Source organism: Filicampus tigris, chromosome 3, assembly GCF_054856515.1.
Source record: "Filicampus tigris isolate MCC_2025a chromosome 3, RoL_Ftig_1.0, whole genome shotgun sequence".
NCBI lineage: Eukaryota > Metazoa > Chordata > Actinopteri > Syngnathiformes > Syngnathidae > Filicampus > Filicampus tigris.
The window spans coordinates 6,373,811-6,388,936 of NC_141219.1; the positions used below are offsets into that span (position 1 = coordinate 6,373,811).

The 15,126-nt window shown below is 42.2% G+C and overlaps 1 protein-coding gene across 3 annotated transcripts in view; it reads right to left on the reverse strand.

The window, feature by feature from the left end:
* Positions 1-14,670, reverse strand: part of adamts18 (ADAM metallopeptidase with thrombospondin type 1 motif, 18) — a 73,348-nt gene extending 58,678 nt beyond the window's left edge. The window contains exons 1-3 of one of the 3 annotated variants that reach the window (XM_086025806.1): positions 10,965-14,669; positions 10,013-10,090; positions 4,379-4,490 (exon numbers count right to left, since the gene is read on the reverse strand). The gene's annotated coding sequence lies outside the window, so the exon portion shown is untranslated. Of the gene's footprint in view, positions 1-4,378; positions 4,491-10,012 lie in introns of all 3 variants that reach the window. The other 2 variants (XM_086025807.1, XM_086025808.1) reach the window with 2 other exon arrangements.
* Between the last annotated feature and the right edge of the window lie 456 nt (positions 14,671-15,126).

The window sequence follows — 15,126 nt, forward strand, 5'->3', positions numbered from 1 at the left end:
ATCACGAGAGCACGCGTGGAAAGCTGTGGGCAGAGATGTGCGAGCGACTCGGAACGCCCACACGAGGTCGTGCGTGCGCGCGCGTATACGCTCAGTTGTCGCGTGCGCGTGGACGGCGTGAGAGCAGCTAACGTGACACTCCTCGCTCAGTTTGCATGCTCCGTGCTTGAATGGTTTACACTTTAGGTGTTAAAGTGCTCCGCATTTCGATTAGGACTAAATATAGCCCAAAATGCGACCGTGACAATGCTGACGTGCACGTGTCAGTATGTGCAATTAATTCAGGTTTGCATGTGCATTCAAGCATGCAGAGTTAGTGTTCTGTGTGGAAAAAATAACATTCACAACAATGCATTTTCTAGGCGTATGCATGCTGAGACAAGCATTCATACGAACGCATTATCAAATTACAAACACTTTCTTTTTTTTTTAATTACGTAGAAGGGATCGAGGAAGGTGGGGCTGAGGCAGGTAAGAAATGAAAAAATGAAATAAAAGACGAAAGAAGGGAAGGAAGGATGCATGAAAGGGTAGAATGGTGGAAGGAAAGAAGGAAGGATAGACGGATGGAAGGAGGTTAGGGTGGAAGCAAGTAAAGAAGGGTTGTGTGAAAGGGAAGGAAGGAAGAAAAGGGTGCATGGAGGAATGGAACCAAGGGAGGAAGAAAGGAAGGAAGAAAAAGTTGCATGAAAGAATGGAAGGGAGCAAAAGAAGGAATTGAGAAAAGTGGGAGCAAGGATGGGGGAGGGTGAAGAAGGTTGCAAGGAAGGAAGGAAATGGTGCATGAAAGAATGGGAGGACACCAAGAAGGAATGAAGGAAAGTAAACGGAAGGATGAGTGAAAGGGAGGAAAGTTGGAACGAAGGAAGGGCACATTGAAGGCCTCCACCAGTCAGCACGCAGTTTTAAATAAAATCGGCGCCGATCAGAATTCACACGTGCAACTGTGAGATTCAATTATTTGTGGTGTAACAGCAAAAAGGGTTCCAGCCTTCACTGTGAAATCGTGTCTTAAAATGTGAATGCTGAGATTTACGCATTCGAGAAAATATAATTGTGAGATTCAAGTATTTATGGGGTAATTGAGCAGAGCCAGAAAATCGAAAAACGTTCACCACAACCAATGCGCGTGCAAAGTTCCATTGGTTTTTGTGTATGTTTAGTCCCTCCGAAATCTGCTTATTTTGTCAGAAGAATATTCATTAATACGATGGAATAAATAACAATGTAAACTTGCAGCAGTAATTGCTTTTACTCTAAATAACACACTTTTCAGCATTTACACAGCTAGCAAGATTGTAGCTTCCTGCTTTGTGTTGAAAAGTGTGTCACGTAAACCATCCGTGAAGAGAATTTCATTTCCTTCTCTTGATCCTGCCAGGACTATTTTCTGTAGCGGAAGACATGTAAGAATGCCACACATATTTCCATATCATATAATAGCATATGATTTATGATATCATATCACATCACTTCAGCGGTCCTGGCAGGCGGGATAAATTCTTCGTGGTTTGCCCGCTTCCTGCGGCAGGTGTTGCTGCGAGTGGCTGAAAATACGAGTTGTGCTGTTGGGACGTGTTTCGTAACGCGATACGCAAACGCAACATAATCTGCAACGGAAATGCTACAACGCGCTCGCAATCTCAAATGCAAACTGAGTTTAGGTGACACAAGCTAGCACAGCCCTCATTTTCAAAACCTCAACCAGTGTATGAAACCCTGATTTTAAATCCTAACCCTGTCCTGCAACCCTTCTTTAAAACCTAAACTTGAAAACTGACTTTGAAAGCTTGAAACCTAACCCGTAGTCCACCTGGGTTTGAAACCCTAATCATCAAATTATGGATTTTGAATACGTACCCATAGTAACCCTCGTTTGATCCCTAAACCTGTCTTGAATCCTACTTTGAAACCGTAAAACCTGTTTGAAAATCATAACATAAACTCCTTATTTGACACCCTAATTTCCCATTTCTAAACTCGAATCCCGGATTTGAAATTCTAATTTGTAACCCTGCCTTGAAACGCTGATATGAGACCCTAACCCTCGTTTGAAACCATGAAATCTGAAATACTCATCATTTCAAACTCTAACCCCGTCTTGAAGCCCTAACTGCGAAACCCCTAATTTGCGACCTAAAACTCTGCTTTGAAGCCAGAACCCTGCACCCGTAAAACAGCTGGATTAAAAAGCAAAAACAAAAACAACAATTTGGCTAATAAAAAGTGGACTCATCCACTATTTTGTTTTATAGAAAAAAATTGAAAGTTGAGTCCATTTTCTTTACACAAATTTTGTTATTTACGACTCAGCATTTTCAAAAGTATGGCTTTAAACCTCAATTCTGAAACCCTAACTCTGACTTGAAACCCTAATTTGAAAGACAAACACTATCTTGAAAACCATAATTTACCACCTGTTTTGAGCCACTAAGCACATTTTAAAACCCTAATTTTCAAACCCCAATCCTGTCTTTAAACCTCAATTCGTAATTTGTAATCCTAATTCCTGTTCGACACCTTTATACAGCCTTGAAACCCTACTTTGAAGACCTACCCCGGTCTTGAATCCCTCATTTTGCAAATCACTTCAATCGATCCACATCTTTTCCGTCACATATAAAGACATGCACCTGTGTTACGTTGTGCCGTGTATCATTTTCATGATGTGTCACTGAGGAGCTCATCTTTGACCCGTGTTTTTGCGCGGTCTGGCCCGGCTCCTGAAACTCACTCGCAATGCTCACAGAAGCTCCGTTTGGAGTTGCGAGGCAGCATCTGTGCTATCGGTTACGTGGAGGACTGCTCATCTTGAATGCTTCGATGGAGACCTCGGGGAGGATTCTTGTTCTTCTCAGCCATGGTCCATTTTATGAGTCCCCCAAACAGACGCTGCAACTATTCGCTTGACTACTGCAAGCGGTCTGTTTTGTCAATTGCTCAGTTTCTCCACATGTGGAAGAACAATAATCGTAATGTTATGAAACTCGTTGGATATTTCAGAGAATTCTGTTGTAATTCGGTTGAAGTTCTGGAATGGAGAAGGGAATTGTAGTATTACAAGAAAAACATAGCCCTTGGTTAAAACCCTAATCCAGACTAAATCCGAAGCCTGTTTTAAAACCCTCATTAAAAATTCTAAAAAAAAAAACATAGTTTGAAACCCTACATTGAAGGCCTAAACCCTTACTGGAAACCTGAACTTTATTTTGAAAAACTAACCGTGGATTGAAGTCCATCCACCCATCAGCCACTCATCCCCTATTTGGGGTCCGGGCCCAGGCGCAACAGCTTTTAGCGGGGAAGCCCCGACTTTCCTCTCCCCAGCCACCTCTTCCAACTCTTCCGGGGAGATTCCAAGGCGTTCCCAAGCCAGCGTGGAGACGTAGTCCCTCCAGCGTGTTATGGATCGTCCCCGGGCCTCCTGCCGTTGGGACATGCTCGTAACACATTACCAGGGGGGCGTCCAGGAAGCATCCTAACCAAATGCCCGAGCCACCTCATCTGGATCCTCTCAACATGAAGGAGCAGTGGCAGAGTCCCTCCCAGATGACCGAGCTTTTCCCCCTATCTGTAAGGGAGAGCCCGGACACACGCTTATACCCGGCATCTTGTTCTGTCGGGCTCAACGGATTAAAATCCAAAACCTGACGCTACTTTAACACCCTATCCAAGGCTTGAAACCCCAATTTGAAAGACGAACCCTTGTTTGAAACCCTACAGCAGGCATGCCTTGAAACCCAAATTTGAAACCCCACCCCTTTTTTGAAACCATAACCTAAGCTTGCAACCCTCAAGCCTCGATTGAAACATTAACCAACTCATTCACTGCCATTAACAACTTGTCAAATAATTTTTTTTCGAAAGGTGTCTGATGCTGCTCTATTGTAAATATTAAACTTGGAAACAACTTTATTGATGCACAAGCACCAGTAGATGGCAGTGATACCCAATTTAAATATGAGCTCAGCACAGTTTGTGAGTCCACTGGGAGAAACAGCTCCATTTTGTGCAGTTTACCTTTTTTTCTACTGCTGATTATAAAAAGAACGGAAAAAGGCGGAATCAACTTTGTTTTCCTGGTGAAAGGAGAGAGTCTATTCTTTCATTTGGTAGATTTGGTGTGTATATAATCATTGAAAAATAGCAATATTATTAGCTTTGGTGTATTTTAACGTGACGTTGTAAATGTTTGTGTTGTGGGACATTCACGCATGAAACGCTTGACCATTCTTATCAAATGACACCCTTTTTATCGTTTGTGTAATTTGTGACTTCTTTTTCACGACTTCTCAGCTTTTTTCCTCACATAACTTTTGGTGTCAGAGAACTTCTCCCTCAAAGGAAACAAAGCGGGAGTGATCATATCATCAGTTACCAGTCAGGTTCCTGTACCCGTCGACACCTTTTCATGATGTCACGGCCGAGGTGAGAACCAGTATATTTGATGTGTGCTTGTCGCCAGGCAGAGCCTGATTCACCGGCAATATCTGTTGAAAAAATGAAATAAAATACAGTGTAAATATATGCCACTCACAGCTTTCAGGTGGAATTTCAGAATGAACCTGAATTGCGCTGTAACCTTTAAAAGTGAACTTAATTTGACCTTCTCTGAAATTTTGAAGTTACGTTGAAGAAGAATGTTTTAGGACTTTTTGGTTATAGTGCAATTTTAGGTTCATCCTATAATGTTACTCACTACTGTGAGTAGTAAATGTAAATACAAGTGCTATGTTAATGGTGAAATTTGAAGAATTTTAGTTGTTTTCGCAAAACCCGGAATCACATATTTCTCATGCTTGGTGCTTCTGCCGAGGGGGAAAAAATAGAACATGAGGTTGAGGGAAAGATGAATTTCATGACAGCGGTTTGTTTGGTGTACACAAAACAACAATTGTGTTGCCGGAATGAGATGTTAGAGTTGCTAAAAAAGCAACAAGTTTGATTGACAGGTGGTTTCTTCTTCACAGTGTAAATAAAAAAGGAAGGATTGAGAGCAGTGGCGCGCTGCCCCCTACGGTCAAAATTCAGAATTTCATTTACAGATACACAGTTCACAGTACAAAGTTTTGACACATAAAAAAGAAAAAAGTATATCAGTTATTTTACTGAATTTATTTAATTCAGGCCAGTTGCTCATGTATAATTGGTACAATAAAAACAAGAAAAATAGAAAGGCCTTGATATTTTAAAAGTGCCACTCATGCAGTAAATTATTTTTATCTATTTAAAATAAATGTGTATGTGTATTATTATGGTCACCATGTTGATAATGAATTAAACCGTAAGTAAAAACAAGAGTAACTGTAAAAAAAATAAAATAAAAAAAAAAAAAAATTAAAGATGGGTAACGTTTGTTTATCGATCATTTTTTAAAACGATTTGTTTTTGGACACGGTTAATCAAGTGATGGTAGAGATACATCGACTTAATTATTTGCACTTCATAATTATGGTTAGTTATAGAATGTATTGCAACTGATGTGTATGATTTTTGTACAATTTTGTATCATTGAAATATTATTAAAAATAAAATAAAAAGTAAAACAAATAATTTTACAAAACATGTTATTGTTTATATTGTTAGAGGACAATTAAGTTATTTATTCATGAATTCTAACAATTACATTAAAGGCTACATATTAACCTGTGGATTATCTTTTATTATTAAAATGAACTGTTTTGCATGTTTTATATATACATTTGAATTTTGTTATTACCTCATCTATGAATCTGTCGCTTTAAAAAAATCTAATCAAATCAATTCAGCCTGTGAGCACAAATCCTACATTCTAAAAACATTTTTGACCCCAAATTGTGTTATTTTTAACCCAACTGTTTTTGGAGTGTACTTTAAATCCTCACTGAGCTGAAGTCTCGAGGAAAATGCATCTTAGTAGTTTTGTATCGTGAATTGCCACTTTAGCTATTTTTATAAGGCTTTAGAGCCGCATTCTTTTCCAAAATTTGAGCAATATGGTTGACTTTAGAGACCCTTTAGAAATGGAGTAATCGGGTTGCTTGAGGTATTCACTGTCAATCACTGGGCCCAAATATTTACCACCCACAGTGGGGGGTGTGACACTCGATCATTCCGCACTTGTTAGGAATGAGTCATGTTGCACAGGGGATACATTACAGACCCGTCCGCGATAGCACAAAACGAGACACCATACAAAACTTTAAAAGAAATAGTTTTACCCCTCCCGAATGCTTTAAGCACATTTAAACATATTTACAAACATCTTAAACATCTTGTAAATGTATTTGAACACACACCCCAAAAAAGCATGACTAAAATGTATAGAAAATACAGTTTGGCTGTAGTGTTCGGTCGTGCCTTTAACAAGAAAAAGTAAGAAGATTTAAATCATTGTTCTCCGTGTCCGTGAAAAAACTGTGAGACAGAAACTATTGATATGTTCCACATAAAAAAAAAATCTACGATAAAGCTGGGGAGCACTGGACCGCATTTATGATGACGGTCACTTGTCGGCATGTAAGGGGAGCTGCTTGACCCCTCCTGATCTCCCTGGGGGGGGGGGGGGGGGGGGTAGCAACTACAGAATAACACGGAGCGTTTGTTTTGCATCAGTTTGACGGCTGCACTCTAAAGGGCAGCGGGCGTCAGGTATCAAGTAATAAAACGAGGCTCCGTGTCCCATTAGTTAGCACTTTTGCATTGACATACAGGAGCTCTGGAGTCCGCGCAGGGCTCCTGCTTTGTCTCTGCGCCGTTACCGGGCCAAGCCAACTGCTGACAGCAGAAGACTTCAGGTTGCGATGTGACAAGGAGAAAGTGATAAAGAAACCGCCGGGGGAGCTCAAAATGAAACGGCAAATGTTGGTTTCGTTTGGTAGACGATGACGTTAAGGTTTACAATTTGTTGCTTTATGGGGTGACCATGGTTTAGCCTGTGGTGCTTCATGGGTTGACTCGTGGGGCCCTATTTTCATGCCCGGCGCAAGCCTACCACAAAGTGCAGTGCACCTGTGCGCAAGGGTGGAATTTTCTTCCTTTTGTTATTTTCATAGACGGACAAAAGTAGAGATTTGCATTTGCGCCGTTGTGGGAATGAACAGAGCCGACTTCTTGGCCAATGAAAGCAGCTCCTCTCATTCCTTTCAAATTCAGAGGCACACACACAGTTCTGGGCTTTGCCGAAGCAGGAATAGACTTGCTGGAGTCCATGCAGAAGACTGAAGGGCGCAAAGAATGTTTATAAGGAACTGCAAGCAGACCTCCACTCGCAGATGATAGAAAGTTGACCAGGGTGATCACAGATCACTGCTGTGAAGTGGGACCTTGATAACCGCTTTCCACCCCATAATGCGTTCAACAAGTTAATTTCTCCAAGGATACAGATGTTGTCATATGAACGAACCAAGTACGATAACACACACTACACAAATCCATCATCAAATATCACATTTTCTAAAGTCGCGACTACTTCACTCAAACCATCTGCGCCACAACTTAGACCTGCTTTTAACTGGTCTAGGGTCTAGTCTAGGTACGCCAGGATCGTGTAAAAGAAAACACCCTTGGTCCACTGGAACGGCTAGCACGGTCTGCCATATTGCCAAACACGCTAAGCTAGACTCGCCCCGGCACGAAAATAAAGTTGCGGCAGTTTTTACGCCGAGCGTAAGAGTGAGCCTGTCACCGGAAAAAAAAATCCTGGCCTGGGGGTGCTTGGTATGTTGACCAGCTGTGCTTCCTGAGTTGACCCATGGTATTTGGTGGGGTACCCCATGTTGCTATGTGGGTTGACCGATGGTGCTTTTGAGCCTTTAGCCATTAACACCAAATGCTTTCAACCTATGTTGCTTTCAGGGTGTTGACCCGTACGACTTTTAACCCATCATCCTTTATGGGTCGACCCATGGGAAAACTGACCCACGGCGCTTGTTTGTCGAGCCATGTGGCTTTTGACTTTTGGTGCTTAACGGGAACGTTTTTGACTCTTTGATCAACATACGAGGCACCTCGGGTCAAAACATGAGCATCACGGGTATGATGTTGACCAAAGTGTCAAAAATGGCGTGCCGCATTCACCCTGGCCCCGCCGCTCTGATTCGCTCCATCAGATCAGACGCTCAATTCTTCTCACCGACGGCACTGGTCGCCCATTGAGTGAGCTTGATGGGCCGCGAAAAGTTGTCGACGCAGGCTGACGGGGGCCAGCGGGACACGCCGCAATCACCCTGTCGACCGCCTACCTCCACTCCGTCCGGGCCTCAGTGACTCACTTCAGAGGTGATGAGATAATGAGGTCGGATCCAGGAGCTCCTCGGTCTTGTGTTCTTCACCACGCCACAAACACAACTGAGTACTCAGCGCCTGCCAAATTACCCCCAAATCCGCCCTCCCGACTCCCCCTTCCCACATCCAACCCAAATCCATCACAGCCAACACACACCATGGCCCATATCTGTTGTCTGGATCCCAGCTGAGGGAGGGATTTCCCAACTTTTTGCCCAGATCCCACCCACATCCTTGGGGGGACGTGACAGAGTGCAGGTCCCCGTGATGGCAGCGCTTAATTGGCGCTTGTCCTGCCTCTTTTGTCCAATGGCGCTATCTAATTGAGATGATTGGCTCGACCCAAAAGCGATGATGGATTTATTCTTGGGCAGCACGGTGGTCCAGTAGTTGGCACGTTTGCTTCACAATTCTGAGGTTTGGAGGTCGAATTTTGCCGATGGGCTTCTTGTTTGGAGTTTGCATGGCCTCTGCCTTCCTGACACATTCCAAAATGTACATGTTATGCTCACTGAAGACTCAAAATTGTCTTTCGGTGTGATTGTGATTGTGAATGAGGAAAAGGGGTATTGAAAGTGGATCTGGACTTGGGCAGAATGGTGACTTTGAGGTCACAGTTGTGAGGTTCGAATCCCAGCTTCTGCCTTAGAGTTTTGGCAGAACCCTTCGGCTTCTTCTTCCAAAAACATGGACTGTACGTTAGGTTAAAACTAAATATATGTGACTATGAATGGTTGTTTCTAGGGTTTACCCTGAAATGTATCAATGACCAGTCCAGGGTGCGCCCTGTTCTCTCATTCTTCTAAATTGTCAATAGATTTGAATGTGATAGAAATGGTTGTTTGTTTACATGTGCCACACGATTGACTAGTGACCAGTCAAGGGTATACCAATGTTCTCACATCAAAGTTAGGTTAGGTTCATTCAAAGAAATTGTCCAAGGGTGGATGATTGTTTTTCTATCTGACCTCTGATTGCCTGGCAACCAGTCAAGGGTGTACCCCGCTTTTATTCTATATCTTTTAAAAACAATGTAAATGATTACTGATTGGTCCATTTTGAACCTGGAAACAGGGTGTAGCAGAAAGGTAAGGACCAATCAGGATGACTCACATCAATCGGGGTGTTGGGGTGTCCCACGGAAAGTTTTAAAACTTCGCTCAAACATTTCCACAAACATCCTCTGATGAAGCCAAATTGGTGAAACATCGGACCGAAAAAAACAAAAAAAACGTTTTTGACATGACCAGGTCATCTTTTGTGATTACTACTTTTTCTCACCTCTCTATACAATTATTTTATACTCTAAATCAATGTTTTTGGTTTTATCTTTGGATATGGAAGTCTTTTTAACGTACAAAACAATGCAACCCGAGTTGCCTGAGTTGTGTGCGGGCAGCGTGGGATCGGATCCTGCTCAGTGACGATGTGTGTGTGTGCCTTGCGACTGGCTGGCGACCAGTTCAGGGTGTAGTCCCCCTTTCGCCCATAGTCAGCTGGGATAGACTCCAACGCCACCCCGAGACCGTGTACAGGATAAGTGGTGCGGAAGATGACAATACACACAATACTTAACTCTGACCCCTCATCCCCTCACCTTACTCTTGACCTAAACCTAAACACTAATGCCAATACCTAACCCCAACCCCTAATGTCAAACCTCAATATCTTAATCCAACCCCAAAAACTGAAATAGCGGAAGCAGATGGGTTTAACAGTGTCAAAACAAAGAACAAACACTGCTCACCTCAGATGCTTTAGGCCAGTGGTTCTCAAATCAGGGTACCAGAACTCCAGGGGGGTTCATGATCCATAGCTCGTGGGTCTGTAAAAGAATTTGCAATAACCTATGTTATATTATTTATGTCGTGTTTACCTGTGATGTATCATCATCACTCACAGTAAATTTGTCACTGTGTGAATTGTCAGGCGTTTTTCTTCCAAGAACATATTGCTCATTTTTTCAAGAATACACCAGGAGTCCTTTACCCACTCTTTAAAAAAAAAAAAAAAAAAAGATGGAATCTTACAAGAATAAAGTGGTATATTTTAAATTCACGAGTTAAAATAAGACTTTCTTCCCTCGTTGAACTTTAGAGTATTATGACCTTTAAAAAAAAAAAAAAATCATAGTTTATTCTCGTAAGATTCTAACGTTTTTTTTTCTTGGAAAAAAAATCCGACTTTATTCTCATATCGTTTCATCTTGCTGGGACAAAGGGGACAAAGTTTGAAGATGATCCAGCAACAATTTCGACATGTGGGTCGAGAAGCCTTAGACAGTCACGGCTCGCAGAATCCCCGCCGCGGTGGTCGGCAGCCACATGCTCTCTCTCGCTCTTTTTCCCTCCTTCAGACAGACGGGCAGAGAGAGGGACGGACGAGGCCAAATTACAGGATGGAGGATAAACATGTCGTGTAAAAATACACACGGCAGCCAGCAGGTTCATCAGGCCGCGACGGGGGTGAGGCCGTTTTTAGAACGTATCTTCCCTTGGATAATCTCATCCTCTTCATTTGTGGCTCCTCTGGAAGGGAAGGGCCATACTTTGAAGCGTGTATATATATATTTAAATATAAATACGCATCACTTGTTTTGGGAAATGCACCGTGAAGTGGAGGGCGAGCCGAAAGAATGGGAAAAATATTTATTTTTGTATTAAATGACGCCAAGATCATGAGACGGCTTGAGGACAGACCATTCAAAATGTTTTGTTGGGAACAATGGAAAAAGTCCAGTCATGATCCACCAAGAGTTCTTTGATGTCAGCATTCCTCCAGTTGAACAACGTATCACCTGGTATTCCTACGATCAACATCGACATAAAATTAGTAGAAGTACTACGCAAGGTCAACTCTGTTTTGTTTTATGTTCATTTTGGATCAAGTTGAAATTCAAAAGAGGACTGTAAATATTCTCAAGTGTTTGACACCAAAGTGTCATGTATTAGGAAATTGATCCAGTGGGGAAAAAAGATTATACCTTTCACCCTAAAATTTAGATTAAAAGTGATATCCTGGCAGGAATGAGTTCTGCTTTGATTCTTCGCAATATCAGTGCTTAGAGTTGCTGTATCAGTTGGTTTAAAGACCCACATATTTCATTTTTGTCTGGACCAATATGAGTGGAACTGGACAATTTTCTAAGGCACTTTGATATATTTTAAACGGTTGATTTCACTGCTTATATTTCACAAACACAATATTAATTAGGAATGCCGTGTTTCAACTAGTGGGCTTGCATAGAATATATTCTCGTAAAATAGATATGTTTGGCTTGACTTCCCCTTTAAGTAGACTATACATCTTAAAAATTGTATCTGCATCCAGATGATTTAATTTTGTGCAACCAACAGATGAAATAAAATGGAATAAATTCAACATTGTGTTTGTTTTTTCAGTGTACTTTGAGAAGACACCTACTTTGTGTATTTGTTTGTTTCCTGAGGATACATCACAGTGAGTGCAAACTGTCTGCGTCTTCTGTCCAAAGTTGAAGACATTAAAGAGTAAAAGCAAACACATTTTGTATTATTTCATTACCTTATCCAATGAGAATCAATAAGAGACTCTACAAGGAATCACATCGATACAGTTTTGATAACAGCAAGAGTGACCGTCTGCTCCTGATTCAGCAGAAGTCTCGATTACACCCCAAAAAGTCGCCGATTGTCTCGCTAGTCCCCAGATGGGTTGGGAAAGTTACTAAATAGAGCAACAAAGTTGCCAAGTTGGCAGCACGCAGTTGCCCTTGCTTCAACGCAAATACCTAGCTCCGCCCCCTGTCATCATGTTAAGGAAAGGTGCTCCGCGTGTGAAAAGCCAACCATGGTTGAGATTTTGATTGGTTGGTTATTTGATTGATTGGACAGCATATGGAGTAATGTGAAGCAGGGAGCATTAGCAATGCTGATGCAAAATATTCTGAGAGGCAAGATGTCCCCCATACATGTCCTTATTTAAGAAAATTGTAAGATGTCACTTTCAAGTCAAATGACTTTGCTACTTGCCCCCAAAGGTCTGACTGCCTGGTGACCAAAACAGAACAATGTCCAACGACTCCACGAATGAGCAATGGGCAAACCAATCAATTTTCCTCCTCCAAGGACAGATCATTGTGACCCATGTTGACTTTTCTTGACTTTGCTTTCTACCCAACACAATAGAGAGAAAAAGCAATGAAGGAGGGAGGTCAGTGGACACAAATGTTCATTGTCCTAACAGAGCACGAAATTGTATCGGCATACAACCAAATGTGCTGACTCACTTAAAACTCATGGTCAACAATGGAAGCTTCTCAAAGTTTGGACTGCAGCTAAGTCAAACATCAGCGGGGAATAAATATAACCAATGAAGGTTTTAGACTCCTTGGGGACCATTTGGATGTCAATATAACCCACTGGCCCATTAAATGTTGAACTTGGGACAAAAGCGGAAAAAATGGTGTTGGCTTTTTTGCATGTTGTCACTTCCTGGTTCATGGAGGATTGGCCTAATATGAAAAGATCGTGCCAGTTTTACGTGTAGGGCAGGGATTCCATTGTAACGCAAATGACCCCCCCCCCCCCCAAAAATAATATTTTTTTAAATCCTTAAACATTAAACGGTGAAAAGTAAAATATTTTTTTCTGTCCATTTCCTGTTTATTTCCTGGTTTACAGATGATTGGTGTAGGACAACAGGCTCATACTGTTTTGGTCTCTGGAGCATGCGTTCCACTATAGCGCAAATAGCAAGGAAAAAATATGAAATAAAAAGTGATAAAAAGTACAGTATGTACTTTCTGGATGGTAGGCATAGACATCTTGCAAGGTCTTAGTCTTCACTGAGGCTTGAGTGCGGACGTGCTGTACATCAGTGGGCATTAAAGCACTTCACGTGTAATTTGGGCCTTGAATATGAACCCGTTGTTTGTATCTAAGACAGGAGATGGTATGTACGCTATGCGGTTTTCACCACGTAGGTTGATTGTTTTAAAACAAAGCAAAAGTGTCTCTTGCTGTGCCATAAATCACAATCAGCCATAGTGTTGTTGTTTTTTTTCCAGTTTTTCCCCTTAACTAGAAATGAATGGTGGGAGACGACCATAATGTTCCTTAATGAGAGCATACATTGTCTTTGGTGTATACAAAAACAAGTATGTTATGTTCATTGAAGATTACATTGCCTTTGATGTCCTGAATAATGTGGATGTTAGGCTTCCTCTTTTGGACTAAGTTGAACAACAAAATTGTCATAAATGATCTTTCATGTTCGTGAAAACTTATGTTTGGTTCGCCGAAGGCTAAATAGCGTTTTTTGGTTTGTTAGTTTTACGTGTCATTTGGTCTTAATAACATCAAAGACACTGTTGACTTCAGTGTATCTAATGTATTGTGTATGAACATACATGGCTCAGTGAAGATCAAAGACAGTTTAGTCCTCAACGAACGTAACACTTTTGTTTGTAGTAAACATCAAAGACAATATGACACATATGGACGAACGCGCTTTTTTTTGTAGAATGACAATGCAAATAAGCTTTTATTAGATACGTGTCGTGGTTGCGTTGTGCTGCTTCGGCGGTGACGATCGTGATCTGTACGTTACGAATAACAATAGCGACCTTTGATTTGTCAACATGACGTTAATGGCGTGTGACGGTGGCACCACTTCTTTTTTCTTTTTTTTGCACACGATCCCATGGCCACAAAAGGAGTCTGCATGTCAGCGCAACCAAATACTGGCGGCGCTAAATAACGACAGCCAGAGCATTGCACATGAGCTCATCAAAGAACCCCTCCCCCTAACCCTCCACGCGGGCTCCTTCAAAGCCAACAATGGAGGCCTGACTTGTTTCGTCTGATGCCACCGACCACTTTCAAGCGCCGCCGGGCTCACAGGAAGCTAGTCATCCGGGCAGCAGAGTGCGAGGGGCTGCGAAGTGGGGGCGGCCGGTGGTAAAGGGGGTTAGGGGGGCGTACTCCTGGGTGTACGTGGGGTGGGGCAGTGGGGCTCTTGTGTCGCAATTTTCCGCCCTGATTGGAGTGAATGAGCGAGCATTCTGTGGCTCAGCTGAGTGGCAGTGACTAGTTGGCTCAGCGGTTTGCGAAGACTCTCACAGCCGGAGACGTGACATCACCTTGATGCACGGTGACCAAAAAGGGGTACGACGATTGATGTTGGTTTCTACTAAAATAAGTACATTCATTTAATACGACATTTCATTTGATGTTTTGGAAAACTTGTATTATAGGTGGATTAAAGACACTTAATGGTCTTTGATGTTCCTGAAAACACTATTTGTTTTCAGGACAACTATTTTTGACTATTTTATGACCTGCAGAATTTTGTGTTCAATGTTTATTTGAACACCAAATCTACCAAATGAAAGAACAGACTTTCACCAGAAATAAAAGGGTGATTCTGCCTTGTTCCATTCTTATAATGCTGCCGTTTCTCCCAGTGGGCTCCCGAACTCTAAAAGCCTCTACACACCAATCTGTCGTCGGCCGTTGGTACGCGCCGTCTGTTTGGTGCCGCGTGCAACGACGGAGGCGTTGTTGGGGCGTCTGGGGCGCGTGTTCGGCTGATTCAACATGTAGAATCGACTCGGGCTGTTGGGACAAATGATCACTGTGATTGGCTGTTAGTTAGCAAGTCAGCACACTGGCTGCTAGCTAGCGAATCAGCGCACTGGGCAAGAATGAGAAGTGACGAAGAAAATTGAAGCTATTCTGCAAGAACTAAATCAACTTGGCTCATTTTTCACATCTCCTCTATGGGTATAACGGCTGGCCGGACAGAAGAGCGCAAAGACGAATTAATCACTTCAATTTAAGAGCGACCGCTGTTATTCGACTTCACCGGACTTCACCGGAA